Consider the following 13,032-nt stretch of genomic DNA (forward strand, 5'->3'; position numbering starts at 1 on the left):
TAGGTTAGGTTAGGTTAGGTTAAAGTGGCTGCCAGTGACCCCACTAGCACACATAGGCCCTAGGTGGTGGGCCCGTTGTGATACCACGCGGATCGTTAGAACCCTCCTACTCAAACCATCGTGTGGATTTTGCGAAACCCAGAAGTTGCCGTATGTCTACTTCGGCTATGTCGGTTAGGTCCTCAAAGAATCCTGAACCCATGAACTTTTGTCTTCTTCTACAAAGTGCGGGGCACTCGCATAACAGGTGCCGCAAGGTGTCTGGCTCTTCCTCATTTCTGCAGCTTCTGCAGAAGTCGTTATGGGGGATCCCTAACCTCTCCGCGTGCCCCCCGATAGCAACATGGCCTGTTAGCAGACCCACAGCTGCGGCTAGGTCTCCTTTGCTCAGCATGAGGAGATCCTTCGACCGCTTTTTGTCCCATTTAGGCCATGTAAGCTTCGTGTTGTTGCAAGTGGTGAGGCTATCCCACCTGTCCCTTGCTAGTTTAAGAGACAGATCCCTTAGAATGAGCTTGCAGGTAGCGAGCGGCATGCCTAATCCCTTCCAGGCCTGCGAAAGTGGAGCGGATGTGCCCTCTCTTGCAAGTTCGTCCGCCTTTTCGTTGCCTGGTATGTTCCGGTGCCCCGGAACCCATACCAAGTGAAGAGCAGACTGCTCAGCCATCTCGTTTAGAGATCTGCGACAGTCCGCTACGGTTTTTGAACTGCATGTGACCGAGTCGAGCGCTTTGAGTGCGGCCTGACTGTCTGAGTAGATGAAGATATCGTTATAAATGACTTCTCTTGTACGTAGGTGTTCAACCGCTTCCTGTATGGCAGCGACCTCAGCTTGAAAGACGCTGCAGTGGTTGGGTAAGCGAAAACATATTTCCAGCCCCAGTCGGGCCGAGAAGACCCCCCCTCCTACCTTGCCGTCTAGCTTAGAGCCATCGGTGTAGAGGTGGAGTGATCCATTGTCATCGGGAGCCCCTCCTGACCAGAATTTTCTATCTGGAATGGAAATCCTATACCTCTTTGTGAAGTTCAACCTTGGTGCACAGTAATCCGTGTCCGGTATATTTACGTCCTTTAAGATTGCGGTGTGGCCTTCCTGAGTGTCCCTCCAGCCTGGTAGTTCCCTCAACCTCAAGGCGGCACACCCCGCTGATTGCTTTCCAACAATTTCAATTGGTAAAATATCGAGGAGCACGCACATAGCCTCCGATGGAGTTGTGCGCAGGGCCCCACAGATGCAGAGCATCGCAGTTCTTTGCACCTTTTGGAGTGCTTCAGTTGTAGATTTCCTGTTGAGACTTGGCCACCATACCAAGACCCCATATAATAGAATCGGCCTAACAACTACCGTGTATAACCAATACATGATGCTAGGGGACAGCCCCCAGCTACGCCCAATCGCCCCCTTGCAACTGTAGAGGGCTACCGTCGCTTTTTTAACACGCTCTTGTATATTTTGCGCCCAGTTAAGCTTTTTGTCCAGGACTACGCCTAGATATTTTGCAGACTCCCCTAGCTTCAGAATCTTATTGCCTATGGCAGGGAGCTGAAGTGAGGGGATTTTGTACTTCCTGGTAAAGAGCACCAGGTCCGTTTTTTCTGGGTTAACACCCAGACCTTTTCCTTGGTCCATCTCTCGATTAACCTTAGTCTGTCCTGCATAATGTCACAAAGAGTTTGTGGAAATTTTCCACTCACAACCACCGCAAGGTCGTCAGCATACGCTATGACCTTGGAGCCTCCCCCCCCCCTTCCAGGGTCTGCAATAATTCATTAATCGCCATGACCCAAAGAAGGGGGGAGAGGACCCCACCCTGCGGGGTTCCCCTGCAAACGTATCTGTCCAGCGACACGCCCGCCAGTTCCGCCCGCACGACCCTGCCAACTAGCAGCTGTCGTATAAGCGACACCAGCCGTGAGTCGATGTCCAGACCAGTTAGAGCTGATGTGATTGCTTCAGGTGTGATGTTGTTGAAAGCACCCTCAATGTCTAAGAATGCTATCAAGGTGTATTCCTTTATCGCAAGGGATTTCTCAATATGCGACACGATTTCGTGTAGCGCTGTTTCGGTGGACTTCCCCTTCATATAGGCATGCTGCGAAGCCATAAGCTTGTCTGCAACCGATTCCCTAAGAAAGGATTCAATCAGTCGCTCCAATATCTTGAGCTGGAAAGATGATAGACTGATAGGTCTAAAATCCTTGGCGCGAGTATGGGATGTTTTTCCCGCTTTAGGAATGAAGACAACCTTTGACCTTTGCCAGGTCTCCGGAATGTAGTTGAGAGTGAGGACTCCCTTAAAAATAACATACAGCCATTTTGAGCTTAGCTCCATAGATTGCTGTAGCTGAATCGGTGTAACACCATCTGGACCCGCAGATTTGTAAGGCTTGAAGGACCCTATTGCCCACATCAGCTTTTCTTTGGTGATGAGGTCTACCGTAACCGGTTGACCTCTATTTCTTATTGGCCCGTTCAATGGCTGCTCGGTGGCGCCTGGAAAGTGCGTGCTCAGAAGATGGTCCAGGGATTCCTCCCCAGTTTCCGTCCACGCTCCGTCGGATCTTAGCAAGCATCCCGGGGCGATACGAGGTGAACTAGAGAGAACCTTCCTGAGCCTAGAACCTTCTGATACGGATTCCATACCACTGCAAAAGTTCCTCCATGAGGATCTCTTGCTCTTCCTTAGTAGTTTCTTGTAATCTTTCAAGTTTAACTTATAGATTTCCCATTGCGTATCGCCTCCCGAGGATTTTGCGAGATTGAAGGCTCTACGACAATTTTTGCGGGCCTCGTCAATCTCTGTACTCCACCAAGGTGGTTTCTTTTTGCCTCTCGGCTTTACCATGGGGCAGGCCTGATCCAGAGCCTTGCCACATGCCGCAGTAAAGCGATTTGCCAGCCTATCTAGGTCCCTAGAGTTTCCTGGAATTGCTAGTGTGGTTCTTGAGAGCCGTTTGTCAAGCTCTCTTCTGTACTTATGCCAGTCGGCTTTCCTTAGATTTCTTTTGGCAGGTACCTTGGACGGGACCCCGTCTAAGTCGAATTGGATGAAGCGATGATCAGAGAAGGAATGCTCATCAAGCACCCTCCAGTTCCTGATCATGACCTCCGCATCTTCTGAGACAAGGGTAACATCCAGGACCTCTCTTCTGCTCTTCGTTATGAAGGTAGGCTCGCTACCCCTATTACTTATAACTAAGTTAGATTTTAGTATGAATTCAAAGAGTGACTCACCCCGTTCATTGATGTCTCCACTTCCCCATGTGCTATGGTGTGCATTTGCATCACCTCCTAGAATCAGGGCCCCGTCCCAGCGCTCCACTAAATGTTCGACCGGTAGGGTTGGAACAGGCCTATCATGTGCCAGATACATCGAGGCAAGCCTTATTTGTCGTCCGTTCGCCTCCAGACTGATGGTGGTGGTGTCCTCGTCACTGAACTGAGGAAGAAACAATATTTTTAGTTTGGTACTAACAAGGATGCAGGCCCTTGGTTTACCTATGGTAGCTCCACTTATCAAAGTGTGCTCTGCCGACTTCAGCCCGCATATTCCATGCCCTATCACCCAAGGCTCCTGGATGAGGGCGATGTCTGCTGCCCCCTTCGAGAGCTGGAGCAGCAGTGCAGCCGACGCTGCTTTGCTGTGGTGGAGATTAATCTGGAGGACGCGAACCATCTTGGCCGCACCTTCCCACCCCCTCCACCACTGTTGAGTTCGCCTCGTCGTCATCTGACATCAGCTCCTCTTCTGTGTATTGCCGGAAGATATGGTCGACTCCCAGAGAGGATGTAGATGAGGCGTATCCACCAGCCAGGTCATCCATCGGATTGGCCTGGTTGGATTCCTCGTCCACCTCATCCTCGCTGTTGTCTGCTTCCGGCTCAACTTCGTTGCCTCTTGCTGCGTTCACGTCGTTCGTGTACACCCTTATCTTTGCGGTGTCGAAACCGTAATTGATGACGCCCCCAGTCTTTTCGAGGAGTGGCAACGACTCCTTATTTAGCAAAAGGACCGCCTGCCGAGTCGCCTTTGTGCTGTGCTCTAGCCGCACCACCTTCCAATTGTGAGAGGGTAACTCGGGATTAAAGAGCCTTATAATCTCAAGCACTCTCTCTGGTTCGGTCGGTTTGGCCGGTATCCATGCCCTTGCTCTGGGCCTGGATGGGATGTCCTTGAAGTCCACAGCCCGTAGCATCGCTCCGGGGTAGACCTCTCCCAGCATGGCCATCGCCTTCTTGTACATGCCCGCCGACTTTCATCGTCGCACGCGACGATCTTGACGTTACCTTGGAACCAACCTGCGTCCCGGCATATCGGAGGTGGTCCGGGGTGCTCCCGAAGCACGCTGACGCAGATGTTCGCCAATTCCGCTTTAACCCATTTCCAATGAGCTCTCAGTGCCAATTCGTCTTCCTGGTTCTCATCGAGCACACCCAGGAGGATCCGATTTTTGGCTACCTCAGCAAAGGTGGGGCCTTGCGTCCTGGCTCTTTTCGACTTATTTTGCGCAACCTCCATCGATCTATTGCGCTTTTCCGCAGCTGGTGGCTCTCCGAGCACCGGCAGCTGATAGTCGGGCACTATCGTCATTGCCCACGCTATCTCCGACCGGATCTCTTCCACGTGACAGGGCAGCGCCCTGCTACATAGGTCCGGGGTTAATGCGGATCTCTTCAAGATCCTCATGGCAGCCTTCCTGTGCTTGGCAATGGCTGCGCTTGGTGGTGGCCTGTCATCAGGCCTTGTAAATGCAGTAGGAGTAGGGGGAGGCGGGGCCCGCGCATCAGCTCTGGCGCCCCCTGGGGCTGCAAGCTGCAAGCCAGGTTTGCCTTCACTGGTGCCGGGAAAATCCCGTTTCGGTTCCCCCACCCTCTTCCTTTCCGCTTTTGTGGATACGCCTGACCCCGGCATCGCCAGAGGCTTACGTACCCCACTAGTGCTGGCCACGTCGTGGCTAGTAGAGGGACCCTGCATCGCATGGGCCCCATGGTGTCTGGGCAACTGCCCTTCCGACTTTTTATGAGTGCCGGTCTCAATTTCCGTTGTTGTTGATTTTGGTTTGTTCTTTAATTCGCTCATATTCCCACGAGTTGCGGAGAAAGGGTTCGTCGGCCCCGGGCAGAGATCCGCAGTACCCAGGGTAAGGCCATCGAATGCAACCGGGTGCGGCCTGGTTCCCAGAGGGCTCCGTTAGCGACTGGGCTATTTAGGGGCTCCCAGCCAGGCTGATCCTCAGTACGGTACGCGTAACGCCTTGATCCAGCCCCTACCTCCAGACCACGATCAGAGACCATTTCCGTATGGCATAGCGATGAAAACGCATAAGCACACAGCACTGATCCCTGATCTTAGCTGGACACCCTCCCGACATCGCACGGGATTGCTCTGTAGTGCCCATTTCCAGCCGGCACCGTCGCGGAGGGTTCAGTCCGAGGATTTTCGCCGACCCACATTGGCGATACCTGCCTTAAAAATTGTGCAACTAGTATCAATTATCAAAGAAAGTATTACGTTTACCTGGACTGACCCTACAATTACCTAATTTTACAATCTTTTATTTATTTTGCTAATCTCGCGGAACAACGAAAACGGCTATCAATTTATGTAGTTATATAGATGATTAGATATTATTCGGTAAAAATTTCGCTTGCAGTAATTTCTACGTGGTAAGTGCTTCTCCATTATTTGGTTTCATAGGGATTTGGATATCTTCCTCATTGAAGTAGTAAAGAAAATTCGCTTAAGTGCCTTTTTCGGTTAAGTGTACAAGTTTTTCGTGCAAAGAAGGATGTGCAGCTAAGCAAAATATACTGTAGATAGTTGGCAAATCATTTTGGATACCACAACTCCCCTCACGCCAAATCAATTCGACAAACATAAACTCACCACACTTCACTTAAACTCGCTACACCTGATCCTACCACACCCAAATTCACCAAACCTTAATTTACCATAATCTTATCCGTTCTCACCACACCTCATCTTAACTCACCACACTTTAATTTCGGAACTATTTCAAGATTTTAGAAATTCTAAGGACTAAATAAGGATTTTCCGTACCATTTCGGGATTCTTGAAACTATTTCGGGAATCCCGAAACTATTTCGCAATTATCGGGACTATTTCGGAATTTCCGAAATTTCTTCAGAGTATTCTGGACTACTTCGGTATCTTCGGAACTAAAAACTCAAAGTAGTTTCGTAAATCCTGAAATAGTCCCGACAATCCCGTTAATCCTAAAAATCTCGTATCATCCATAAAACCGAAATAGTCTTTAGAATATTAAAAATCTCAAAGCAGCCGCGCAAATCTCGAGTTAGTCCCGAGAACCTCAGAAATTCTAGAAACTTCGAAACATTCCCGAAATAGTTTCGAAACTCCGAAGAAGTCCAAAAGTCCCGAAAATCCCAAGAAACCAAAGTAGTCTCGAAAATTCCGAAATAGTTCCGACACTACCTAAAATCCTGAAATAGTCTTAAAAACGCTGATGTAGCCACGAATACCGAAATAGTTTTAAACCTAGATGTATTCTCGAAAATCATCTCTAGCAGTCTGAAATAGTCTCGAACACCCCGAAATTTTTTAGTGTGCACCATTTTTTATAATTAACTATAATTTTAATTGGCGCAAAAAAAAATAAAAATTATTGCCTATATTCAGAAAAATTCCCGGTAGCAATACTTTTTGCAGTGAGTGTATGTCCATACATATGTAATGTACACATGTGTGTATTTGCTGGCGTAAATTTTACTGGATTTAACAACATGGTATTTAATTAAAATTTACTAAACTGGTTTTAAATGAACTGTGTGTGAACACGTTTAAATTTAGCGGTTGTGTCTCCGATACAGCCTGCAGACCAAGACGAAGGCGCTGGACTGTTCCTTTTTTCGATATAGAACAATCCTAGGGGGTGAGAGCATTAAAATTCCGACTTAACATATTTTGAACAACCCTAATGTACATATGTATGAAACATATTTTCTGAGTTTAAAAAAAGGTACTCATTTCAGAAAAAAAATTCCAAAATTCTTACAACCACTCCAAACTGATATTTGTAACTGTCAGCGAAGTGAAAATAAAAGTCAAACAACTTTGATGAATATCAGCAAATTAACATCTTGCAAAGCAGTGAAAGTAATTGATAACCCAAATTGCAAAACTTCAAACTCGCCTGAGCAACAACAAAGCCACAAAAAAAAGGACTTGCAAGAAAGTCAAACAGAAAAAAAATTGAAACATTTGCTAGAAACGACACATAGAAATGGGAACCTTCGGCGCACCTTTACGCAAACTACCAAAATTACAAAGGCGGAGGTAACACTTACGCAGCTGCGGGTCGTTTGAGCATTCAATCAGTGCCAAGTGACAGATTTCGCTTTTGCACAACAAGCGCCAGCATGAAGCAAACTAACAAACACGCAGGAATGTAAAAAAGAAAAACTCGCTCATTCATTCATAGAACTTACCTCAATCAACAAACAAATAAAACAAAACGACAAATACTTGGTTACTTGTTTGGTTATTTCGCTGCTGCCTGCCTAGCGGCGCTTGGAATGCGACAACTGGGACCAATTTGACGATACAACGGAATGCTTTGCCTTGGAATGCTTTGGTGCAGTGAAGGGACTGAACTTTCCGGTAGTATGACTTTTTTGGTGTAACTTGGTTAGCTAACCGTTTGTTGTCTACAAATACAAATAAGTTCACAACTTTATTCAATCAATTGTTTTTTTTTCTACGTTGGTTTTTCTGCCGGCGAATGAGCAGCGGCAGAGGAAGCAAACATGACAGAAGAAATGCAAAAGTGCCAAAGTAATGTGCACCCACAAGCCAATGGCGATGACGACTTGGCAGACTGACTTTCGTTGTAATGACGCCGTGGAAAATGTAGGTGCCTACAGCGAAAAAAAGCGGTTACATGAATATTTGAGAAGAAGCGGAAAAAAGAGCCGCTATCAATTTTTAACAAATTTCCGTTTCCGCTACAAAACAAACCGGGTAAGTGTAACAACACGAAAAGTGAAAAACTGATTTCACAACTAGCAGAGAGAATAGAATTATTAACTGCCTCGAGGAAAGTTAGACAAAACATTGATTTGGGTTGGTGCCACTGAACTGTCAACAAAATACAGTGGTAACTTAATACAAGCAAATAGCTGGAAAGACTTATCAAGTAAATGATACTGAACCTTTTTTTCATTAAAATGCCATAAATATAAAGGTGTAGGGGGAAACAGAAAGAGGTCAAAAATGTAGATTGTGGTCTACAGTGGGATATTACAAAAAAGTTGACCTGATATTTAAGTCGCAAAATTATAGGCGCGGGATTTTTAGTTAAGGCTGGTGAACCCCCCACTGGGGTTCAAGATACTAGAAGGGATGTCCAGGGCAGCGCCAAGCTATGTGGTTTATCTGTCCGTTTAAAGAGGCTTCACAAAAATTTAGGAGGGGGAACCTTCGAGCTATCACTGGTTACTTTACGCTATTTTCTTCTTTTGGTTCTCCTTCTTGATTGGCGCAGTAGCTGCCTAAGCGATTTTGCCTGAGTCAAATGAATCTTATATACACTGCAATAACTAGTGTGACGACTATTTAAAGAGGTATTAGTTAGTCGCAACTAATCTCATACTCGACTATTATTGGAGATCAATTAGTCTCCGACTCATCTCTAACAGGTACACTTTACAATTTAATGTTTAGGCACTTAGGGTCAAATTCACAGTGCGTAGTTAACAGACGATTCTGAGTTAACTGCGCACTGTGAATTTGGCCCTTAGTCAACGAAATTTCGTGAGCGGAATATAGGGCGAATGACAGCTGGCGCAAGTTTTTATTTTTATTTTTTAAAAACGACTAGTCGCCTTTTATACCCATTCGGGTATAAAGGGGAATAATTAGTCTCTTCATCGGACATGCTCGAATCAAAGCGATGAGTTAAATCCATATAAAGAGTTCAAAAGTGATATTAGTCCCATGTTATTTTGCGATTGTTCCCGGAGTCATCCCGGATTAGTCGCATTTTTAGCAGGGTATAAATAGGTAAACATGTCTTCTTTACACCCCTTTTACAGCTAAACTATACATACTTCTGAGGTATATATAATTAGGTATGGTATTTTGATGTTGAACTGCAAAAAATTACTTAAATTTCAAATTAGTTTCAAACAAAGCAAACAAAAAAAATCAATTCAAAATTGACACCAATACAAATACCATACATGTCCGTGAGGAGGAAATGCTTCTAAATTTATGCTTTAATAATGACTCTGAATTAAATATACCTGCTGGGCAGCAGTTTAGGAATAAGATTTATGTAGATTAAAACATTGTTCACATGCGGCGATTTGACAGGCAATTTTAGAGCCGATTAGTTGAATCAAAACTTGGCTGCCCCCAACTTCATTGAAAGAGTTGCCACCTGTTGAAAAAGTTTAAGTAAATTAATACGCGGAAACGACTAAACGGATTTGCATGAAATTTTGCACACAGATATCTTATGACCTAGGTTAGAAAGTAGGCTACTTTTTTAAGAGTTGCCACCTGTTAGAAATGTTTAATTTAATTAATACGCGGAAATGAGTGAACTGATTTGCATGGAAGTTTTCACACAGATGAGCTAGGTTGAAAAATAGGCTACTTTTTTTAAGAGTTACCACCTGCATAGTGGAAAATAGGCGGATTTTTTGGAAGAGTTGCCACCTGTTGAAAAAGTTTAATTAAATTAATACGCGGAAACGACTAAACTGATTTGCATGAAATTTTGCACACAGATATCTTATGACCTAGGTTAGAAAGTAGGCTACTTTTTTAAGAGTTGCCAACTGTTAGAAATGTTTAATTTAATTAATACGCGGAAATGAGTGAACTGATTTGCATGGAAGTTTTCACACAGATGAGCTAGGTTGAAAAATAGGCTACTTTTTTTAAGAGTAACCACCTGCTAAAAAAGTTTAATTAAATTAATACGCGGAAAAGTCTGAACGGGTTTGCATGAAATTTTGCAAGTAAATAGCTTATGACCTATAGTGGGAAATAGGCGAATTTTTTTAAAGAGTTGCCACCTGTTAAAAAAGTTTACTACTAAACGGATTTGCATGAAATTTTGCACACAGATAGCTTATGACCTAGGTTAGAAAGTAGGCTACTTTCTTAAGAGTTGCCACCTGGTAGAAATGTTTAATTTAATTAATACGCGGAAATGAGTGAACTGATTTGCCTGGAAGTTTGCACAAAGATAGCTTATGAGCTAGGTTGAAAAATAGGCTACTTTTTTTAAGAGTTACCACCTGCTAAAAAAGTTTAATTAAATTAATACGCGGAAAATTCTGAACGGGTTTGCATGAAATTTTGCCAGCAGATAGCTTATGACCTACTCTGGAAAATAGGCTAATTTTTTGGAAGAGTTGCCACCTGTTAAAAAAGTTTTAATTAAATTAATACGCGGAAACGACTGAACAGATTTGCATGACATTTCGCACAGAGATAGCTTATGACCTATGTTGGAAAATAGGCTACTATTTTAAGAGTTATCACGTATAAGGAAAGTTTAATTAAATTAATACGCGTAAATGACTGAACTGATTTGCATGAAAGTTTGCACAAAGATAGCTTATGACCTAGACTGGAAAATAGGCTACTTTTTTAAGAATGCCACCTGTTTGAAAATGAAATTTTGTTCAAAGATGGTTTATGACCTGGATTGAAAAATAGGCTACTTCCTTAACCGGTTTTCCGATCAGAACGAAATTTAGTACCCTTACTACGGATTTCGGACAGATGGTATTAACTCAAGGCCCCTCCCATACAAATCGGAATTTCCATATTACATACATATCTCTGGAAGTATTTGTGGGAGAGAACTGAAGCTTGGTATAGTGATATGTATGTGAAATCAATGATGGCATTAATCGATTGATGTTTTAATCAGTTAGTTAATTCGATTAAATTCAATCTGATTACAGTTAATCATGATTCATTTTAATCTGACTAAACAGTTAATCGTAACCGCGATTAAAAAATTAATTTTTAATCGTTAACTCTTAATTTGATCAAGTAGGTTTGGTGATTAATTAAGTTATGCTGGAATTTCCCTGTGCACACAAAGCAAGTTAATCCGGTATGGCTATATCAGGTTTTCTCATCAATCTAAGCAATTTGGTGTTCATTTTCATGAAGATATATACCAACAAACGTTTTACAAACTAGGTTTGTAAAAGTTCCCAGTTTATGTATTACTAATAACAATAATTATAATTTTTTTATATTATGTGCTTTTTATAAGCGTAAAACACAAAATAATTACTATAACTGGTGTTTGGTTTCAAACTCGGACAAACTAGACAAATTAATTAGATTTTATTTTTAATTGGATTAACGATTAATGTTTTAAATTAATTAGACGTAATCGCAGCCAGCGATTAACGATTAAAAAAATGTTATCATTAATCGTACAGTTGATTACGACTAATTAATGTTAATCGTCAAACGCGATTAACATTTTAATCGTTAATGTTTAGTCGTTAATCAGATTAACAGTTTGCCAACACTGTGTGAAATCATGTTCATATTCACGGAAAAAATGGACTTGTTTGGAAAAGAGGCGTAGCACCTCCCATACTGACTGAAAGTTTCATATTGCATATCTCTTCAAATGTTTGGGGTAAAGCACTCAAGCTTGGTATGGAAATACATATGTATGTATGTATGTGAAACTAATACCATACTCATGGAGAAAAATTAGAGTTATTGGAAAAGGTGGTGTGGCAACTCCCATGCAAATTGATTTTTCTATGCTGCATATCTCTGGAGGTATTTATTGCAGAGGACTGGAACTTGGCACCGAGATGAGTATACAAAATTAATTCCATACTCATGGAAAAGAATTTGCTTTCTTCGAAAAGGGGACATGGTTCCTGCCGTACAAATTTACTGTTTTATACTGCTTATCTCTAGAGGTGTTCATGGTAGAGTACTGGGACTTGGTACTGGGGTATGTAAAATCAATTCTAAATTCATGGAAGAAGATTAGGGTTATAAGAAAAAGGGGCGTGGCACTTCCAGTACAAATTTACTTTTTCTTGTCACATATCCCTGGAAGTGTTTGTGGAAGAATACTGGAACTTCGTATGGAGTTGTGTATACAAAATGTATCAATTGCTCATGGAAAAAATGTGAGTTATTAAAAGAGGAGGCATGTCGCCTCCCATACATACTAAAAATTTCTTAATACATATCTCTGGAAGGATAGAAGATCTCTCGAAGTATTTAAAATTTGTTATGCAGATTTATTTTATAAGTGCCGTACTGACAGAATAAATTTCATTAAATGGAAAAGGGAGAGCCGGGTTCGGCCTTGTAATCTAAAGCTCTCTTGAGGCATTTGCTACAGTAATGAGAAGTGGTATTTTATCAAGGCCAGGTTACTAAATTTGAGTTGGCAATATTAGAACCCGCCGTGGCACCTCCAAGAAGGTTACACGTTCACGCGCCGTATACCTGGAACCATTTTAAGGTAAACTTAGAGGGATTGATATCTTTCGTATGCCTAGCGCGCAGACGAGATTTTATAATTTCATAGTTTTAAACGGCCTAAATACCTTAACTCGCTTAAAAAATAACGAGCTATAACGAAATGGGCACAGAAATAAAATCTAACATCATTAAATTATTTTTCATATTTGTATAAAAGCGCGGGGTGAAACCCGCGGGTATAAGCTAGTTTATTAAATAAAAACACCTTCTAAATCATGCGTCTGACTTTGGTTGCATATGCAAATTAAATGGCGTAGTTCAGCTGTCAAACTCCAAAATATGCAAAAGAATGAGAGACAAAAGAAAATAGGATATAAGCATTAAAAATATACAAAGGTGTTCTCTGCAAAAGGTGTTCAGCCCCCCTTCTTTGGCTACACAGAAAGGAGAATTCTACTGCCTGAGGGTTATAATCCCTAAGTGCGGCCGAAGGCCGCCTACGCAGAAAGGTGTTCTCTGCAAAAGGTGTTCAGCCCCCCTTTGGCAACACAGAAAG

The sequence above is a fragment of the Rhagoletis pomonella genome, unplaced genomic scaffold, assembly GCF_013731165.1.
Source record: "Rhagoletis pomonella isolate Grant_MI unplaced genomic scaffold, Rhpom_1.0 Rhpom_scaffold_00116, whole genome shotgun sequence".
NCBI classification, from domain to species: Eukaryota; Metazoa; Arthropoda; class Insecta; order Diptera; family Tephritidae; genus Rhagoletis; species Rhagoletis pomonella.